Here is a 17728-nt window from a genome sequence, read left to right as displayed (position 1 = left end):
AGGGATTGGACAGGAAGGAGGAAGTGGGGCGGCCACAGGGGCGGAGTCAATTCTGGCAGTTGGTGAGGGGGAGGAAGCCAATCCTCAAAATGAAATTGAAAAAGAAGACAGTATGGAGGATGAAGAGGAGGAAATGGCTTCCTCCCTAGTAACCGTGTCTGAGGTTAGTGTGTCCACGAGTGGGAGTGAAACAGATGTTTCGCTCCCCAATGCTCAAGTGCAGAAAAGAACTGCGAGATCTCCTCTGGTTCAAACAGAGGAGAAAAAGCTGCGGGTAGCGCATCGGCTAGATAGTTCCCCCATGGAAGATCTAGACCGTATGTGGCCCGCAGAATCTCCTAATGAAGTCTCTTTTCTGCATTTCAAGCTAAGAACATCATCGCCAAAGGATTCGCAAGAGGCCTTCTCTGCGAGCCCTGAGGCGTCAAGCACTTGCCCCCCTGATCCCAGCTCATCTGGGGAAAAGGGAAGGCAAGTGCAACAAGAAATAACATGATTTTAATTATACCTCTGTAGTCCCTTGGTTGCTTTTAAATGTCTCACACCCTTTTAACCATACTGCTCATGGCTCTCACTATCTCCACAATCAATGTGAGAAGTGTGAAGAGCAATATACGAGCACAGAGTGTGTTATCCTTTTTAAAATCTTTTAAGTCAGATGTGTTTTTATTGCAAGAATGTGGTCTGCCTTTTTTAACAAATTACAGGAAGTGGGAGGAGATTTGGACCCCAGGACTTTCCATCTGGAGTGGGTCCAATTTTAACAAAAATGACGGTGTTGCTATTTTAGTAAAAAATCCCCATGTTTTGGTGAAGGGCAGCACTGTGGTGAGGGATGGGCGGGCAATTTTAGCTAATCTGACTTTTTTAGGTAAGGATTTTAACATTTTAAATGTGTATGGTTTTACAGGTAAAAACAACAGGTATGAGCTTTTAGAAGACCTGCAGCCCCACATGCTCGGGAGGGCTCCCCTAGTGGTAGCAGGGGATTTTAATTGTGTTTTATCAAGACAGGATAGAAAGAGGGTAGGAGAGGATTTTAAGGTCGACAAGACATCGGTTTTATTACAAAATATAGTCAAAGATTTTAAGTTAGTTGACTGCTTTAAAACAATGCATCAAAGAGAGGAGGGCTTCACCTGGTTCAGTGGTGATGGCGCCAGAGCCTCTCGAATTGACTATGTTTTTACAAGGGACTGCCCGCCGACCGATGCTACATTGAGCCCCCTCTTCTTTTCTGATCACATGATGCTCTCCTGCACCCTTTCACTACCCACGGGTGTGACCGTAGGGGGAGGGCTGTGGAAGCTGAACTGCTCCCTATTAGAGGATGAGGAAGTGATTAGTGAATATAGGGAGCAGTTCAGCCAATGGCAGACCCTCCAAGACTTTTTCGACTCACGTGCACAGTGGTGGGAGATGGTGAAACAAAGGACAGGACGGTTTTTTAAACAAATTGGAAAAGAAAAAAAGAATAAAGAAAAAAGACGCATGATGGGGCTGCAAAAAAGACTGCAGAGATATTTTAACCTTTTAAACAGTGGATTGGATTTTACAGAAGAAATTAAAGAAGTAAAGAAAGAAATGTCAGATTTGTCCGAAACAAAGACTAAAGGTGTCATTTTAAGATGTAAGGAGAGAGAAATAGAAGAAGGGGAAAAGTGTACTAGATATTTTTTTAAAAAGACAATAACACGGGGAGGGTCAATTAATACTTTAAAAACTTTTACAGGTGGGGAGGTAAATACAACAGATCTGATTTTAGGGGAAATTGAAAGTTTTTACAATAATTTATACAGCACTAAAGAGGTACACAATGGCATCTTAGAGGAAGTTTTAGGGTTTTTAGACAAAAAGGTAAAGAGTCCAGATGTGCTTTTATCCCAAGATTTTACTCTTTTAGAAATGCACAAAGCGCTAAAAGGTTTTAAAAAGGGGAAGTCCCCAGGCTTGGATGGACTCCCCTTTGAGTTTTATCTGACTTTCTGGGACATTTTAGCACACGACTTATTGACAGTTTTTAAAGAACTTGAGACTCTTGACAGACTTCCAGACAGCTTTAGAGTAGGGATAGTTACATTACTATACAAAAAAGGGGACAAGACTGACCTGAGAAACTGGCGACCAATCACTCTTTTAAATTATGATTGTAAACTTTTTAGTAAGATTTTAGCTACACGTATGTCGACTGTTTTAGAGGACGTAATCCACCTGGATCAAGCATGCGCTGTGCCCGGCAGGAAGATCACGGACAGCCTGGTACTGATCAGAGACGCCATCTGTTTTGCGAGAGACAGAAACATTCGGCTAGTAGTCCTAAATTTAGATTTCGAAAAAGCCTTTGATCGCGTCTCGCACCAGTACCTGTTCCAGGTACTGGAAAAAATGGGGTTTCCTGGGAGGTTTATAGCCTGGGTGGGACTGCTGTACAACGATCTGTCTAGCAGAATTTTGGTTAACGGGCATTTATCCAAAGCTGTAAAACTCTACAGCGGCGTCCGTCAGGGGTGTCCTTTATCTCCCCTTCTGTATGTGGCTTGTATTGAGCCACTGGCACAAATCTTGAGAAGGGATAAATGGATTAAAGGACTAGACATCCCAGGGACTGGTGGACTGACGGCGACCTGTGTTTTATATATGGATGACGTGACCCTTTTAGCGACTGACCTTTTATCAGTACGAAGAGCAATGGACTTGACTGACTGGCACGGTCGGGCCTCGGGCGCCAAGCTCAATAGGAGTAAGTCCGAGGCCCAGCTCTTCGGGCCGTGGGGGAACGTGGACACAGTTGGACTAGATTTGGATTTTAAAGACAATGATTTGAAAATTTTAGGTGTAAAATTTGACAGAGAGGGTGGAGGACAAGGAAACTGGACTGACATGTTAGGGAAAGTCAGGCAAAGACTGGGCTTTTGGGGACTGAGACAATTGACGTTTGAAGGCAAGATTTTAATTTTTAAAGCTGTGATTTTACCACTGATTTTACTTGTCTGTTCTGTTTTTAGTCCCCCAAGACGATTCCTGACCAACCTGGAGAGGGCGGTATTTTATTTCCTGTGGGGGTCCAAGTGGGAACGACTAAAGAGGGAGGTCGTCAAAAAGAAAAAAGAGAATGGCGGGAAAGGCCTCCCAGACCCCCACCTGTTTTTAGGCAGCCGCTTTGCCGCCCTCCACATCCAGTACGCACTGACCCCATCCAGAGAACACAAGACAGCAGCCATGACCCGATTCTGGATGGGGTCATACCTAAGAACTTTGAAAATTTTACCCATTGATCTTAAAAGTCCTGTGTCTTTTAATTTGTCAAAAGAGCATAGTTTTATTAAGAAATTTTTAAAGAAATATCTTTTAGAGACAAATGATGCCACCATTTTAACTAACCATAAGTCTCTTATCTCTCTTGTGCAGGATCGAGAATCGGTGAGCCCGGTTCCAGGCCTCACACTAGGTGAGGCCAAAGATGTTTGGAGGAACGCAGCCCACCCAGCTCTCCAGAACAGGCTTAAAGACTTGTCGTGGATGGTGGCTCATGAGATCCTCCCGGTCAGGGCGGTTATGCACTCCAGAGGCATGGCCAAAAACTCCACCTGCCCACGGTCCGGATGTGGTTCCCCGGAGACCGTTCGACATCTGCTCTGGGAGTGCGGCGAAGCGCGGGACCTGTGGGCCAAGACCGGCCCCCTGTTTTTCCCGTGCCTGCCAGCGGGTGGGGCCCAGGTGGACTACAAGCTCGCCATCCTGGGGGTGGGTCAGGGCTTGAAGGAGCTGACACAACCAAAATTTTCCTCGCTCTGGCTCACCCTAAACGTGATCAAGGATGCCATCTGCGTCACCAGAAATCTGCTGGTGGGGAAACGCGTGACGGTCCCCCTCCACGCGTGCGAGCAGAAAATAAGATCAACGCTGCAGGGTGGGCCGCACGTCGTTATTCGGATGGGGGGGCCGGGGTCACACGTAGAAGGTCCCGGCCGCCACCGACCCTGGCCGCCCGTAGATGCACCCTCACCACACCGGCTACGGGAACAGCGGGCCAGCGGGCCGGAGGAGAGGGGATCTCCGCTGGGCACCAGAAGCGGGGAGTCTGGGGCCTGTTCTGGAGACCTGGAGTGAATGGACAATCTTGATAGGGACTCACCCTCGATCCTGTACAAGAGATGTTTTATTTGGCATATTTTATTGTTTTATTGTTTTATATTTGCATTCCTATTTTATTTTAATCCATTTTACCTTTACTTTAAAACAACACACAACATACATGGACTTTTACACAACACATCAACATAACTGATTTTTAACTGTAACTTATGTCCTTTTTGTTGTTTTAAGATATGTGCAAAAATGTGATTTTATAAGGAAAAAATGGATATTGAAAGAATGGAATGAAACAATGTGACAATAAACTTTTTTCGAAAGAAAAAAAATCTGTTCTTATCAGTTTAATATCTGATACGTGCCCTACCCGGGCACCATATATTAAATTGATTTTTGGAACTGGGAGATGGAAGAGGGGCTTGCTCCGTCCACCCCACGCATCGACCCGGTATTGCAGTACTTCTGGGAACGGTGCACCCCCAAAAACTGTGTTCAATGAAAGAGATGTTTTAGTCTTGTGTGGCAGCAGGTGTTAATGGAAATAATGTATATTGCTGTGTATGGGTGCTTTAAAGGTGTTGTAGGTGATCATATGCTATACAGGTAATGGTGGTGTGAGAGGGAAAAAAAAACAACAACTCTGTTCTTATCTCGTTTAACATCTGATTCGTCCACTATCCGGTGGCCGCGTATGAAATTGATTTTTGGCTCATGGATCCGGAGCATGAAAACAACATCATCCACAACAACAACAGCAAAAGAGCCCGACTCTGCAGGTTTTTGATGTCTCTCTCTTATCTCTTGGAGTTTTTACGAATGAGCTGATGAGTTGAATCAGGTGTGTGTTTGATTGTCCGACCGTTGGTGAGGATTGCGGAGAGGGACACGGTGCCTCTGACGGGAGGCCTGGGAATTCATACTTACCTGGCAGGGGAGACACCATGATCAGGAAGGTGGTTCACCCAGGGCGAGGCTCGGCCAATTTCACTCCGGTTGTGCTGACCCCTGCGAATTCCCCAAATGTGGGAATCTCGACTGCATAATTTATGGTAGTGGGGGACTGCGTTCGCGCTCTCCCCTGGACACACTGGTTAAAAGAGCAGATTGTTCGAGTTCCTCTTCTTCTGGTAGTTAACGACCTGGGAAGTCCAGAGAATTGAACTGCAGTGGTTGATTGAGAGATGTAAAACTCTCAACCTAGGACCAGTCTGCAAAAGTAGGGCTGTTTTTTAGTTTTTTTTTTCATCATTCTTCAAATAATCTCCATTATTCAACCAGCGCTTTTATTGGCAGCAGTGGTCCTAGAAGCAAAGTTGTTCCGAATGAGGAGTTCTATCATGTGGTATGAATACCTTGTGCATGTGTGAAAAATCACCTGACATACAGTCGCCTATGGCCGTATTCATGTTGTTGTTTTTACTGTTTACAGCGCCACCAAGTGGCCAGTCGCCACATCCCTTTTCACCTGAGCACAGGCTGAGCCCGTGCACAGGTGTACCGACTTGGGTGTAATTGTCTCATTCCGTTGGAGAGTTATGGCCATTTAAGTAAAGCCCGCCTCGCCCACTCCCAACGTTTTGGCGTCCCGTCGCCAACGTGAATCGAAATTCCGACTTTTTTCCCCATCGCTGTCGGCAATCAGACTCCAGGGAATCTTTCTGCACCGGTTTGGGTCAGATCGGGCGAAAGACCTAGGACTAGTGTGCAAAAGTAGCTTTTTCACAAAATCCCAAATACCCGAAAATCTCGCCAGCGCAACCATCGAATCCGAGGCCTGCGTCTTGTTCGGCCCGAGCCAAGGATTCCGGTGATGTAAGACACTTGGGTCTGCGACGGACGGTTCAGGAGTTACGAGGCACTTCGTACTTCTGATCGCTGCAGCGCCACCTTGGGGCCGATTGGGCCGAGCCTTGGTGATGTTGTAGACCGGGCGGGTACTACCATCCCTCAAGAGTTTCAAGTCTCTACGACGTACGCTTTGGTCTGCCCGCTCACTTTTAGGGCAGAATGTTTGTTGGTCCAAAATCCCAGGTTGCACTCCAAAGTGTCGTGTTGTGCGCTCTGCTGTGATCCATTTTCGGTGTCAACAGTCAAGCTGAGCTTGTATTGCTGTGAGCTGAGCTTGTTTGTTGGCGACCTTTAGACCCTCTCGCCACGGCCCAGGTGGGCGTGGCCTTTGACGGCTCCCCCGCCTCTGCGTCATTGTGTCATCGCTTCTCGGCCTTTTGGCTAAGATCAAGTGTCTGGTCCTAGGGTAGAGACAGCGATCGCCTCTTGGAGGTTTTTCCGGCTTGGGTCCTTCAGTGACTTGAGCCCCAAACTTTTGAGAGGTACATTGATCCAGCTGCTTTTATTCCGGTTCTGTTTTAAGGTAAGACCTTTTTATCTATTTATTTATTATTTATTTATTTATTGTTTTTTAAAGTTTTAGGCTGTTGGTGTCTCCACCATGTCGGCTGCCCGTGCCGGCATGAGGAGGCACCACAGCGTGCGTTTTTTATTCAAAGAAGTTGAGGGGAAGCTCCTGGGGATGTCACGTCTTGACTTCTCCAGGAAGCTGATCCAAAAAACTCTAAATTTTAAACCTGATGATCTGAATTGCATCGTGACTCTGCCCCTGAACAAAGGATTTGATGTTAGTTTTAGAGCGGTTTCCCACCTGAATGATTTCTGGCACAGATTTGAAGTAGCTAAATCCCAGCTGTCCATGTTTACTGTTGAAAAGCTCTCTGACAACACACTTAAAACTGTGATTGTTAGAATGTTTAATGAGACAGTGACTGGGGAGGACATTTGTGTCTGGCTGGGCAGATTTTGCACAGTTCGAAGCCAGCCAGTCAAGGTTTTAGATGAGGATGGTATTTGGACATGCTCCTGGCGAATTCCCATTAAACAATGGGAAGACGCTGGGGGCTACCAGGGCCTGAAGCATCTGCCTTCTATGATTGTGTTGGGTGAGAACAGAGGCTACATTCACTACCAGGGTATGCCCAAATTATGTAGAAAATGTGGAAAGTTTGGGCACTTAGCTGAAGCATGCCAGGAAATGATATGTGGGAAATGCAGAGAAATTGGTCATACTTTTGAAGAGTGTACCAATGGCAGGCGGTGTAACCTCTGTGGGGAGTCATCCCATCTCTACAGAGATTGCCCTAAAAGTTTTGCCAACAAACTGAAAGGCAACAAAATGGCCGCCCCACATGTGGAACAAACAAAAGAGCAAAGGAAGGAGGAGGCGGTCCCTGAGGTTTTGGCGGGAAATTCTATTTCCCAGCCAGCCTCAGGGAGTGGGCAGGAGGAAGGAAGTGGGGCGGCCACAGGGGCGGAGTCAAGTTTTAACAGCGAACAGAGTGAGGAAGCCGTTCCCCAACAAGAGAGAAGTGAAAACAAAATGGAGGAGGAGGAGGAGGATGCAACGGCTTCCTCACTCTACACCGTATCGGAGGTTAGTGTGGTGGATAGTGGGGGTGAATACGAGGGTTCACTCCCCAATGCTCAGGTGCAAAAAAGGTCTGCGAGATCTCCTCTGCTTCAAACAGAGGAGAAAAGGCTGCGGGCATCGCATCGGCTAGATAGTTCCTCTTCGTTAGATCTAGACCGTATGTGGCCCGCAGAATCTCCCAATGAAGTCTCCTTTTTGCACGTTAAGCTTAGAACATCGTCACCGAAGGAGCCACAAGAGGTTCTCTCTGTGGACTCTGAGGCGGCGAGCATTTGCCCTCCTGATCCCAGTTTTTCTGGGGAAAAGGAGAAGCAAGTGCTACATGACATAACATGATTTTAATGTAACTTTCTGCAGTCTTTTGGTTTTATCCTTCTATTAATGCTTGTATTTTTAACCATACTGCTCATGGCCCTCACTATCTCTACAATCAATGTGAGAAGTGTGAGGTGTACTTTGCGAGCACAGAGTGTGTTATCCTTTTTAAAAACTTTTAAGTCAGATGTGTTTTTATTGCAAGAATGTGGTTTGCCCTTTTTAACAAATTACAGGAAGTGGGAGGAGATTTGGACCCCAGGATTTTCCATTTGGAGTGGGTCCAATTTTAACAAAAATGACGGTGTTGCTATTTTAATAAAAAATCCCAACCTTTTGGTGAAGGGCAGCACTGTGGTGAGGGACGGGCGGGCAATTTTAGCAAATCTGACTTTTTTAGGTAAGGATCTTAACATTTTAAATATGTATGGTTTTACTGAAAAAAATAACAGGTATGAGCTTTTAGAAGACTTGCAACCCCACATGCTAGGCAGGGCTCCCCTAGTGGTAGCAGGGGATTTTAATTGTGTATTATCAAAAAAGGACAGAAGGAGGGTAGGAGAGGATTTTAAGGTCGACAAGACATCGGTTTTATTACAAAATATAGTCAAAGATTTTAAGTTAGTTGACTGTTTTAAAACAATGCATCAAAGAGAGGAAGGCTTCACCTGGTTCAGTGGTGACGGTGCCAGAGCCTCTCGAATTGACTATATTTTTACCAGGGACCTCCCGCCGACCGATGCTACATTGACCCCCCTCTTTTTTTCCGACCATATGATGCTGTCTTGCACTCTTTCACTCCCCACGGGTGTGACTGCAGGGAGAGGGCTGTGGAAGCTGAACTGTTCCCTATTAGAGGACGAGGAACTGGTTAGTGAGTATAGGGAGCAGTTCAGCCAATGGCAGACCCTCCAGGACTTTTACGACTCACGTGCACAGTGGTGGGAGATGGTGAAACAAAGGACAGGACGGTTTTTTAAACAAATTGGAAAGGAAAAAAAGAATAAAGAAAAAAGACGCATGATGGGGTTGCAAAAAAGACTGCAGAGATATTTTAACCTTTTAAACAATGGATTGGATTTTACAAATGAAATAAAAGAAGTAAAGAAAGAAATGTCAGATCTGTCTGAAACAAAGAGCAAAGGTGTCATTTTAAGATGTAGAGAAAGGGAGTTAGAGGAAGGAGAGAAGTGTACCAGGTATTTTTTTAAAAAGACAATAGCTCGGGGAGGGTCGATCAATATTTTAAAAACTTTTAGAGGGGGGGAAGTAAATACAACTGACCTGATTTTAGGGGAAATTGAAAGTTTTTACAGTAATTTATACGGCACTAAAGAGGTACACAATGGCATCTTAGAGGAAGTTTTAGGGTTTTTAGATAAAAAAGTTAAGAGTCCAGATGTGCTTTTATCCCAGGATTTTAATCTTTTAGAATTGGAAAAAGCTTTAAAGGGTTTTAAGAAGGGGAAGTCCCCGGGCATGGACGGACTCCCCTTTGAGTTTTATCTGACTTTCTGGGACATTTTAGCACATGACTTACTTACAGTTTTTAAAGAATTTGAGACTCTTGACAGACTTCCAGACAGCTTTAGAGTAGGGATAGTTACATTACTGTACAAAAAAGGAGACAAGACTGACTTGAGAAACTGGCGACCAATCACTCTTTTAAATTATGATTGTAAACTTTTTAGTAAGATTTTAGCTACACGCATGTCGACTGTTTTAGAGGACGTAATCCACCTGGATCAAGCTTGCGCTGTGCCCGGCAGGAAGATCACGGACAGCCTGGTACTGATCAGAGACGCCATCTGTTATGCGAGAGACAGAAACATTAGGCTTGTAGTCCTAAATTTAGACTTTGAAAAAGCTTTTGATCGGGTCTCGCACCAGTACCTCCTTCAGGTACGGCAAAAAATGGGGTTTCCAGAGAGGTTTATAGCTTGGGTGGGACTGCTGTATGAGGGCTTAAGCAGCAAATTTCTTGCAAATGGGCATCTTTCCAAAGCTGTAAATATCCACAGCGGTGTCCGTCAGGGGTGTCCTTTATCTCCCCTTCTGTATGTGGCTTGTATTGAGCCACTGGCACAGATCTTGAGAAGGGATAAATGGATTAAAGGACTAGATATCCCAGGAACTGGTGGACTGACGGCGACCTGCGTTTTATATATGGATGACGTGACCCTTTTAGCGACTGACTTTTTATCAGTACGAAGAGCAATGGACTTGACTGACTGGTACGGTCGGGCCTCGGGCGCCAAGCTTAACAGGAGTAAGTCCGAGGCCCTGCTCTTCGGGCCGTGGGGCGACATGGACACAGGAGGACTAGATTTGGATTTTAAAGAAAAGGATTTGAAAATTTTAGGAGTAAAATTTGACAGGGAGGGTGGAGGACCAGGAAACTGGACTGACATGTTAGGGAAAGTCAGACAAAGACTGGGCTTTTGGGGACTAAGACAACTGACGTTAGAAGGCAAGATTTTAATTTTTAAAGCAGTGATTTTACCACTAATTTTACTTGTCTGTTCTGTTTTTAGTCCCCCAAGACGATTCCTGGCCAAGTTGGAGAGGGCGGTATTTTATTTCCTGTGGGGGTCCAAGTGGGAACGAATCAAGAGGGAGGTGGTTAAAAAGAAAAAAGAGAATGGCGGGAAAGGCCTCCCAGACTTCACCTGTTTTTAGGCAGCCGCTTTGCCGCCCTCCATATCCAGTATGCACTGACCCCATCCAGAGAACACAAGACAGCAGCCATGACCCGATTCTGGATGGGGTCATACCTAAGAAGTTTGAAAATTTTACCCATTGATCTTAAAAGTCCAGTGTCTTTTAATTTGTCAAAAGAGCATAGTTTTATTAAGAAATTTTTAAAGAAATATCTTTTAGAAACAAATGATGCCACTGTTTTAACTAATCACAAGTCTCTCGTCTCTCTTGTGCAGGATCGAGAATCGGTGAGTCCAGTTCCAGGCCTCACACTAGGTGAGGCCAAAGACGTTTGGAGGAACGCAGCCCACCCAGCTCTCCAGAACAGGCTTAAGGACCTGTCGTGGATGGTGGCTCATGAGATCCTCCCGGTCAGGGCGGTCATGCACTCCAGAGGCATGGCCAAAAACTCCACCTGCCCACGGTCCGGATGTGGTTCCCCGGAGACCGTTCAACATCTGCTCTGGGAGTGCGGCGCTGCGCGGGACCTGTGGGCCAAGACAGGCCCCCTGTTTTTCCCGTGCCTGCCAGCGGGTGGGGCCCAGGTGGACTATAAGCTCGCCATCCTGGGGGTGGGTCAGGGCTTGAAGGAGTTGACACCACCAACGTTTGCCTCGCTCTGGCTCACCCTCAACCACATCAAGGATGCCATCTGGGTCACCAGAAACCTGCTGGTGGGGAAACGCGTGACGGTCCCCCTCCACGCGTGCGAGCAGAGGATAACATCAACGCTGCAGGGTGGGCCGCACGTCGTTATTCGGATGGGGGGGCCGAGGTCACACGGAGAAGGTCCCGGCCGCCACCGTACCTGGCCGCCCGTAGATGCACCCTCACCACTCTGGCTACGGGAACAGCGGGCCAGCGGGCCGGAGGAGAGGGGATCTCCGCTGGGCACTGGAAGCGAGGAGTCTGGGGCCTGTTCTGGAGACCTGGAGTGAATGGACATTCTTGATAGGGACTCACCCTCGATCCTGTACAAGAGATGTTTTATTTGGCATATTTTATTGTTTTATTGTTTTATATTTGCATTCCTATTTTATTTTAATCCATTTTACCTTTACTTTAAAACAACACACAACATACATGGACTTTTACACAACACATCAACATAACTGATTTTTAACTGTAACTTATGTCCTTTTTGTTGTTTTAAGATATGTGCAAAAATGTGATTTTATAAGGAAAAAATGGATATTGAAAGAATGGAATGAAACAATGTGACAATAAACTTTTTTCGAAAGAAAAAATCTGTTCTTATCAGTTTAATATCTGATACGTGCCCTACCCGGGCACCATATATTAAATTGATTTTTGGAACTGGGAGATGGAAGAGGGGCTTGCTCCGTCCACTCCACGCATCGACCCGGTATTGCAGTACTTCTGGGAACGGTGCACCCCCAAAAACTGTGTTCAATGAAAGAGATGTTTTAGTGTTGTGTGGCAGCAGGTGTTAATGGAAGTAACGTATATTGCTGTGTATGGGTGCTTTAAAGGTGTTGTAGGTGATCATATGCTATACAGGTAATGGTGGTGTGAGAGGGAAAAAAAAACAACAACTCTGTTCTTATCTCGTTTAACATCTGATTCGTCCACTATCCGGTGGCCGCGTATGAAATTGATTTTTGGCTCATGGATCCGGAGCATGAAAACAACATCATCCACAACAACAACAGCAAAAGAGCCCGACTCTGCAGGTTTTTGATGTCTCTCTCTTATCTCTTGGAGTTTTTACGAATGAGCTGATGAGTTGAATCAGGTGTGTGTTTGATTGTCCGACCGTTGGTGAGGATTGCGGAGAGGGACACGGTGCCTCTGACGGGAGGCCTGGGAATTCATACTTACCTGGCAGGGGAGACACCATGATCAGGAAGGTGGTTCACCCAGGGCGAGGCTCGGCCATTGCACTCCGGTTGTGCTGACCCCTGCGAATTCCCCAAATGTGGGAATCTCGACTGCATAATTTATGGTAGTGGGGGACTGCGTTCGCGCTCTCCCCTGGACACACTGGTTAAAAGAGCAGATTGTTCGAGTTCCTCTTCTTCTGGTAGTTAACGACCTGGGAAGTCCAGAGAATTGAACTGCAGTGGTTGATTGAGAGATGTAAAACTCTCAACCTAGGACCAGTCTGCAAAAGTAGGGCTGTTTTTTAGTTTTTTTTTTCATCATTCTTCAAATAATCTCCATTATTCAACCAGCGCTTTTATTGGCAGCAGTGGTCCTAGAAGCAAAGTTGTTCCGAATGAGGAGTTCTATCATGTGGTATGAATACCTTGTGCATGTGTGAAAAATCACCTGACATACAGTCGCCTATGGCCGTATTCATGTTGTTGTTTTTACTGTTTACAGCGCCACCAAGTGGCCAGTCGCCACATCCCTTTTCACCTGAGCACAGGCTGAGCCCGTGCACAGGTGTACCGACTTGGGTGTAATTGTCTCATTCCGTTGGAGAGTTATGGCCATTTAAGTAAAGCCCGCCTCGCCCACTCCCAACGTTTTGGCGTCCCGTCGCCAACGTGAATCGAAATTCCGACTTTTTTCCCCATCGCTGTCGGCAATCAGACTCCAGGGAATCTTTCTGCACCGGTTTGGGTCAGATCGGGGCGAAAGACCTAGGACTAGTGTGCAAAAGTAGCTTTTTCACAAAATCCCAAATACCCGAAAATCTCGCCAGCGCAACCATCGAATCCGAGGCCTGCGTCTTGTTCGGCCCGAGCCAAGGATTCCGGTGATGTAAGACACTTGGGTCTGCGACGGACGGTTCAGGAGTTACGAGGCATTTCGTACTTCTGATCGCTGCAGCGCCACCTTGGGGCCGATTGGGCCGAGCCTTGGTGATGTTGTAGACCGGGCGGGTACTACCATCCCTCAAGAGTTTCAAGTCTCTACGACGTACGCTTTGGTCTGCCCGCTCACTTTTAGGGCAGAATGTTTGTTGGTCCAAAATCCCAGGTTGCACTCCAAAGTGTCGTGTTGTGCGCTCTGCTGTGATCCATTTTCGGTGTCAACAGTCAAGCTGAGCTTGTATTGCTGTGAGCTGAGCTTGTTTGTTGGCGACCTTTAGACCCTCTCGCCACGGCCCAGGTGGGCGTGGCCTTTGACGGCTCCCCCGCCTCTGCGTCATTGTGTCATCGCTTCTCGGCCTTTTGGCTAAGATCAAGTGTAGTATCTGTTCTTATCAGTTTAATATCTGATACGTGCCCTACCCGGGCACCATATATTAAATTGATTTTTGGAACTGGGAGATGGAAGAGGGGCTTGCCTCGTCCACTCCACGCATCGACCCGGTATTGCAGTACTTCTGGGAACGGTGCACCCCCAAAAACTGTGTTCAATGAAAGAGATGTTTTAGTCTTGTGTGGCAGCAGGTGTTAATGGAAGTAACGTATATTGCTGTGTATGGGTGCTTTAAAGGTGTTGTAGGTGATCATATGCTATACAGGTAATGGTGGTGTGAGAGGGAAAAAAAAACAACAACTCTGTTCTTATCTCGTTTAACATCTGATTCGTCCACTATCCGGTGACCGCGTATGAAATTGATTTTTGGCTCATGGATCCGGAGCATGAAAACAACATCATCCACAACAACAACAGCAAAAGAGCCCGACTCTGCAGGTTTTTGATGTCTCTCTCTTATCTCTTGGAGTTTTTACGAATGAGCTGATGAGTTGAATCAGGTGTGTGTTTGATTGTCCGACCGTTGGTGAGGATTGCGGAGAGGGACACGGTGCCTCTGACGGGAGGCCTGGGAATTCATACTTACCTGGCAGGGGAGACACCATGATCAGGAAGGTGGTTCACCCAGGGCGAGGCTCGGCCATTGCACTCCGGTTGTGCTGACCCCTGCGAATTCCCCAAATGTGGGAATCTCGACTGCATAATTTATGGTAGTGGGGGACTGCGTTCGCGCTCTCCCCTGGACACACTGGTTAAAAGAGCAGATTGTTCGAGTTCCTCTTCTTCTGGTAGTTAACGACCTAGGAAGTCCAGAGAATTGAACTGCAGTGGTTGATCGAGACATGTAAAACTCTCAACCTAGGACCAGTCTGCAAAAGTAGGGCTGTTTTTTAGTTTTTTTTTCATCATTCTTCAAATAATCTCCATTATTCAACCAGCGCTTTGATTGGCAGCAGTGGTCCTAGAAGCAAAGTTGTTCCGAATGAGGAGTTCTATCATGTGGTATGAATACCTTGTGCATGTGTGAAAAATCACCTGACATACAGTCGCCTATGGCCGTATTCATGTTGTTGTTTTTACTGTTTACAGCGCCACCAAGTGGCCAGTCGCCACATCCCTTTTCACCTGAGCACAGGCTGAGCCCGTGCACAGGTGTACCGACTTGGGTGTAATTGTCTCATTCCGTTGGAGAGTTATGGCCATTTAAGTAAAGCCCGCCTCGCCCACTCCCAACGTTTTGGCGTCCCGTCGCCAACGTGAATCGAAATTCCGACTTTTTTCCCCATCGCTGTCGGCAATCAGACTCCAGGGAATCTTTCTGCACCGGTTTGGGTCAGATCGGGCGAAAGACCTAGGACTAGTGTGCAAAAGTAGCTTTTTCACAAAATCCCAAATACCCGAAAATCTCGCCAGCGTCTTGTTCGGCCCGAGCCAAGGATTCCGGTGATGTAAGACACTTGGGTCTGCGACGGACGGTTCAGGAGTTACGAGGCATTTCGTACTTCTGATCGCTGCAGCGCCACCTTGGGGCCGATTGGGCCGAGCCTTGGTGATGTTGTAGACCGGGCGGGTACTACCATCCCTCAAGAGTTTCAAGTCTCTACGACGTACGCTTTGGTCTGCCCGCTCACTTTTAGGGCAGAATGTTTGTTGGTCCAAAATCCCAGGTTGCACTCCAAAGTGTCGTGTTGTGCGCTCTGCTGTGATCCATTTTCGGTGTCAACAGTCAAGCTGAGCTTGTATTGCTGTGAGCTGAGCTTGTTTGTTGGCGACCTTTAGACCCTCTCGCCACGGCCCAGGTGGGCGTGGCCTTTGACGGCTCCCCCGCCTCTGCGTCATTGTGTCATCGCTTCTCGGCCTTTTGGCTAAGATCAAGTGTCTGGTCCTAGGGTAGAGACAGCGATCGCCTCTTGGAGGTTTTTCCGGCTTGGGTCCTTCAGTGACTTGAGCCCCAAACTTTTGAGAGGTACATTGATCCAGTTGCTTTTATTCCGGTTCTGTTTTAAGGTAAGACCTTTTTATCTATTTATTTATTATTTATTTATTTATTGTTTTTTAAAGTTTTAGGCTGTTGGTGTCTCCACCATGTCGGCTGCCCGTGCCGGCATGAGGAGGCACCACAGCGTGCGTTTTTTATTCAAAGAAGTTGAGGGGAAGCTCCTGGGTATGTCACGTCTTGACTTCTCCAGGAAGCTGATCCAAAAAACTCTAAATTTTAAACCTGATGATCTGAATTGCATCGTGACTCTGCCCCTGAACAAAGGATTTGATGTTAGTTTTAGAGCGGTTTCCCACCTGAATGATTTCTGGCACAGATTTGAAGTAGCTAAATCCCAGCTGTCCATGTTTACTGTTGAAAAGCTCTCTGACAACACACTTAAAACTGTGATTGTTAGAATGTTTAATGAGACAGTGACTGGGGAGGACATTTGTGTCTGGCTGGGCAGATTTTGCACAGTTCGAAGCCAGCCAGTCAAGGTTTTAGATGAGGATGGTATTTGGACATGCTCCTGGCGAATTCCCATTAAACAATGGGAAGACGCTGGGGGCTACCAGGGCCTGAAGCATCTGCCTTCTATGATTGTGTTGGGTGAGAACAGAGGCTACATTCACTACCAGGGTATGCCCAAATTATGTAGAAAATGTGGAAAGTTTGGGCACTTAGCTGAAGCATGCCAGGAAATGATATGTGGGAAATGCAGAGAAATTGGTCATACTTTTGAAGAGTGTACCAATGGCAGGCGGTGCAACCTCTGTGGGGAGTCATCCCATCTCTACAGAGATTGCCCTAAAAGTTTTGCCAACAAACTGAAAGGCAACAAAATGGCCGCCCCACATGTGGAACAAACAAAAGAGCAAAGGAAGGAGGAGGCGGTCCCTGAGGTTTTGGCGGGAAATTCTATTTCCCAGCCAGCCTCAGGGAGTGGGCAGGAGGAAGGAAGTGGGGCGGCCACAGGGGCGGAGTCAAGTTTTAACAGCGAACAGAGTGAGGAAGCCGTTCCCCAACAAGAGAGAAGTGAAAACAAAATGGAGGAGGAGGAGGAGGATGCAACGGCTTCCTCACTCTACACCGTATCGGAGGTTAGTGTGGTGGATAGTGGGGGTGAATCCGAGGGTTCACTCCCCAATGCTCAGGTGCAAAAAAGGTCTGCGAGATCTCCTCTGCTTCAAACAGAGGAGAAAAGGCTGCGGGCATCGCATCGGCTAGATAGTTCCTCTTCGTTAGATCTAGACCGTATGTGGCCCGCAGAATCTCCCAATGAAGTCTCCTTTTTGCACGTTAAGCTTAGAACATCGTCACCGAAGGAGCCACAAGAGGTTCTCTCTGTGGACTCTGAGGCGGCGAGCATTTGCCCTCCTGATCCCAGTTTTTCTGGGGAAAAGGAGAAGCAAGTGCTACATGACATAACATGATTTTAATGTAACTTTCTGCAGTCTTTTGGTTTTATCCTTCTATTAATGCTTGTATTTTTAACCATACTGCTCATGGCCCTCACTATCTCTACAATCAATGTGAGAAGTGTGAGGTGTACTTTGCGAGCACAGAGTGTGTTATCCTTTTTAAAAACTTTTAAGTCAGATGTGTTTTTATTGCAAGAATGTGGTTTGCCCTTTTTAACAAATTACAGGAAGTGGGAGGAGATTTGGACCCCAGGATTTTCCATTTGGAGTGGGTCCAATTTTAACAAAAATGACGGTGTTGCTATTTTAATAAAAAATCCCAACCTTTTGGTCAAGGGCAGCACTGTGGTGAGGGACGGGCGGGCAATTTTAGCAAATCTGACTTTTTTAGGTAAGGATCTTAACATTTTAAATATGTATGGTTTTACTGAAAAAAATAACAGGTATGAGCTTTTAGAAGACTTGCAACCCCACATGCTAGGCAGGGCTCCCCTAGTGGTAGCAGGGGATTTTAATTGTGTATTATCAAAAAAGGACAGAAGGAGGGTAGGAGAGGATTTTAAGGTCGACAAGACATCGGTTTTATTACAAAATATAGTCAAA

At 46.5% G+C, this 17728-nt stretch overlaps 4 non-coding genes and 2 pseudogenes across 4 annotated transcripts; all 6 read left to right on the top strand.

The window, feature by feature from the left end:
- Window positions 1–4397: 4397 nt before the first annotated feature.
- On the top strand, window positions 4398–4574 carry LOC143753304 (U2 spliceosomal RNA; annotated as a pseudogene).
- A 434-nt stretch (window positions 4575–5008) lies between these two features.
- On the top strand, window positions 5009–5173 carry LOC143753182 (U1 spliceosomal RNA). The gene has a single exon (XR_013207603.1). It is a non-coding gene; the product is annotated as a U1 spliceosomal RNA (small nuclear RNA).
- A 6599-nt stretch (window positions 5174–11772) lies between these two features.
- LOC143753296 (U2 spliceosomal RNA) lies at window positions 11773–11949 on the top strand (annotated as a pseudogene).
- Window positions 11950–12383: 434 nt separating this feature from the next.
- On the top strand, window positions 12384–12547 carry LOC143753153 (U1 spliceosomal RNA). Its single transcript, XR_013207574.1, has one exon. It is a non-coding gene; the product is annotated as a U1 spliceosomal RNA (small nuclear RNA).
- A 1129-nt stretch (window positions 12548–13676) lies between these two features.
- Window positions 13677–13867, top strand: LOC143753245 (U2 spliceosomal RNA). Its single transcript, XR_013207666.1, has one exon. It is a non-coding gene; the product is annotated as a U2 spliceosomal RNA (small nuclear RNA).
- A 434-nt stretch (window positions 13868–14301) lies between these two features.
- Window positions 14302–14465, top strand: LOC143753151 (U1 spliceosomal RNA). The gene has a single exon (XR_013207572.1). It is a non-coding gene; the product is annotated as a U1 spliceosomal RNA (small nuclear RNA).
- Window positions 14466–17728: the final 3263 nt, after the last annotated feature.

This window comes from Siphateles boraxobius, unplaced genomic scaffold (assembly GCF_051911475.1).
Source record: "Siphateles boraxobius isolate OS27281-9 unplaced genomic scaffold, OSU_SipBor_1 275, whole genome shotgun sequence".
Lineage (NCBI taxonomy): Eukaryota > Metazoa > Chordata > Actinopteri > Cypriniformes > Leuciscidae > Siphateles > Siphateles boraxobius.
This window is presented reverse-complemented; position numbering and strand designations above follow the sequence as displayed.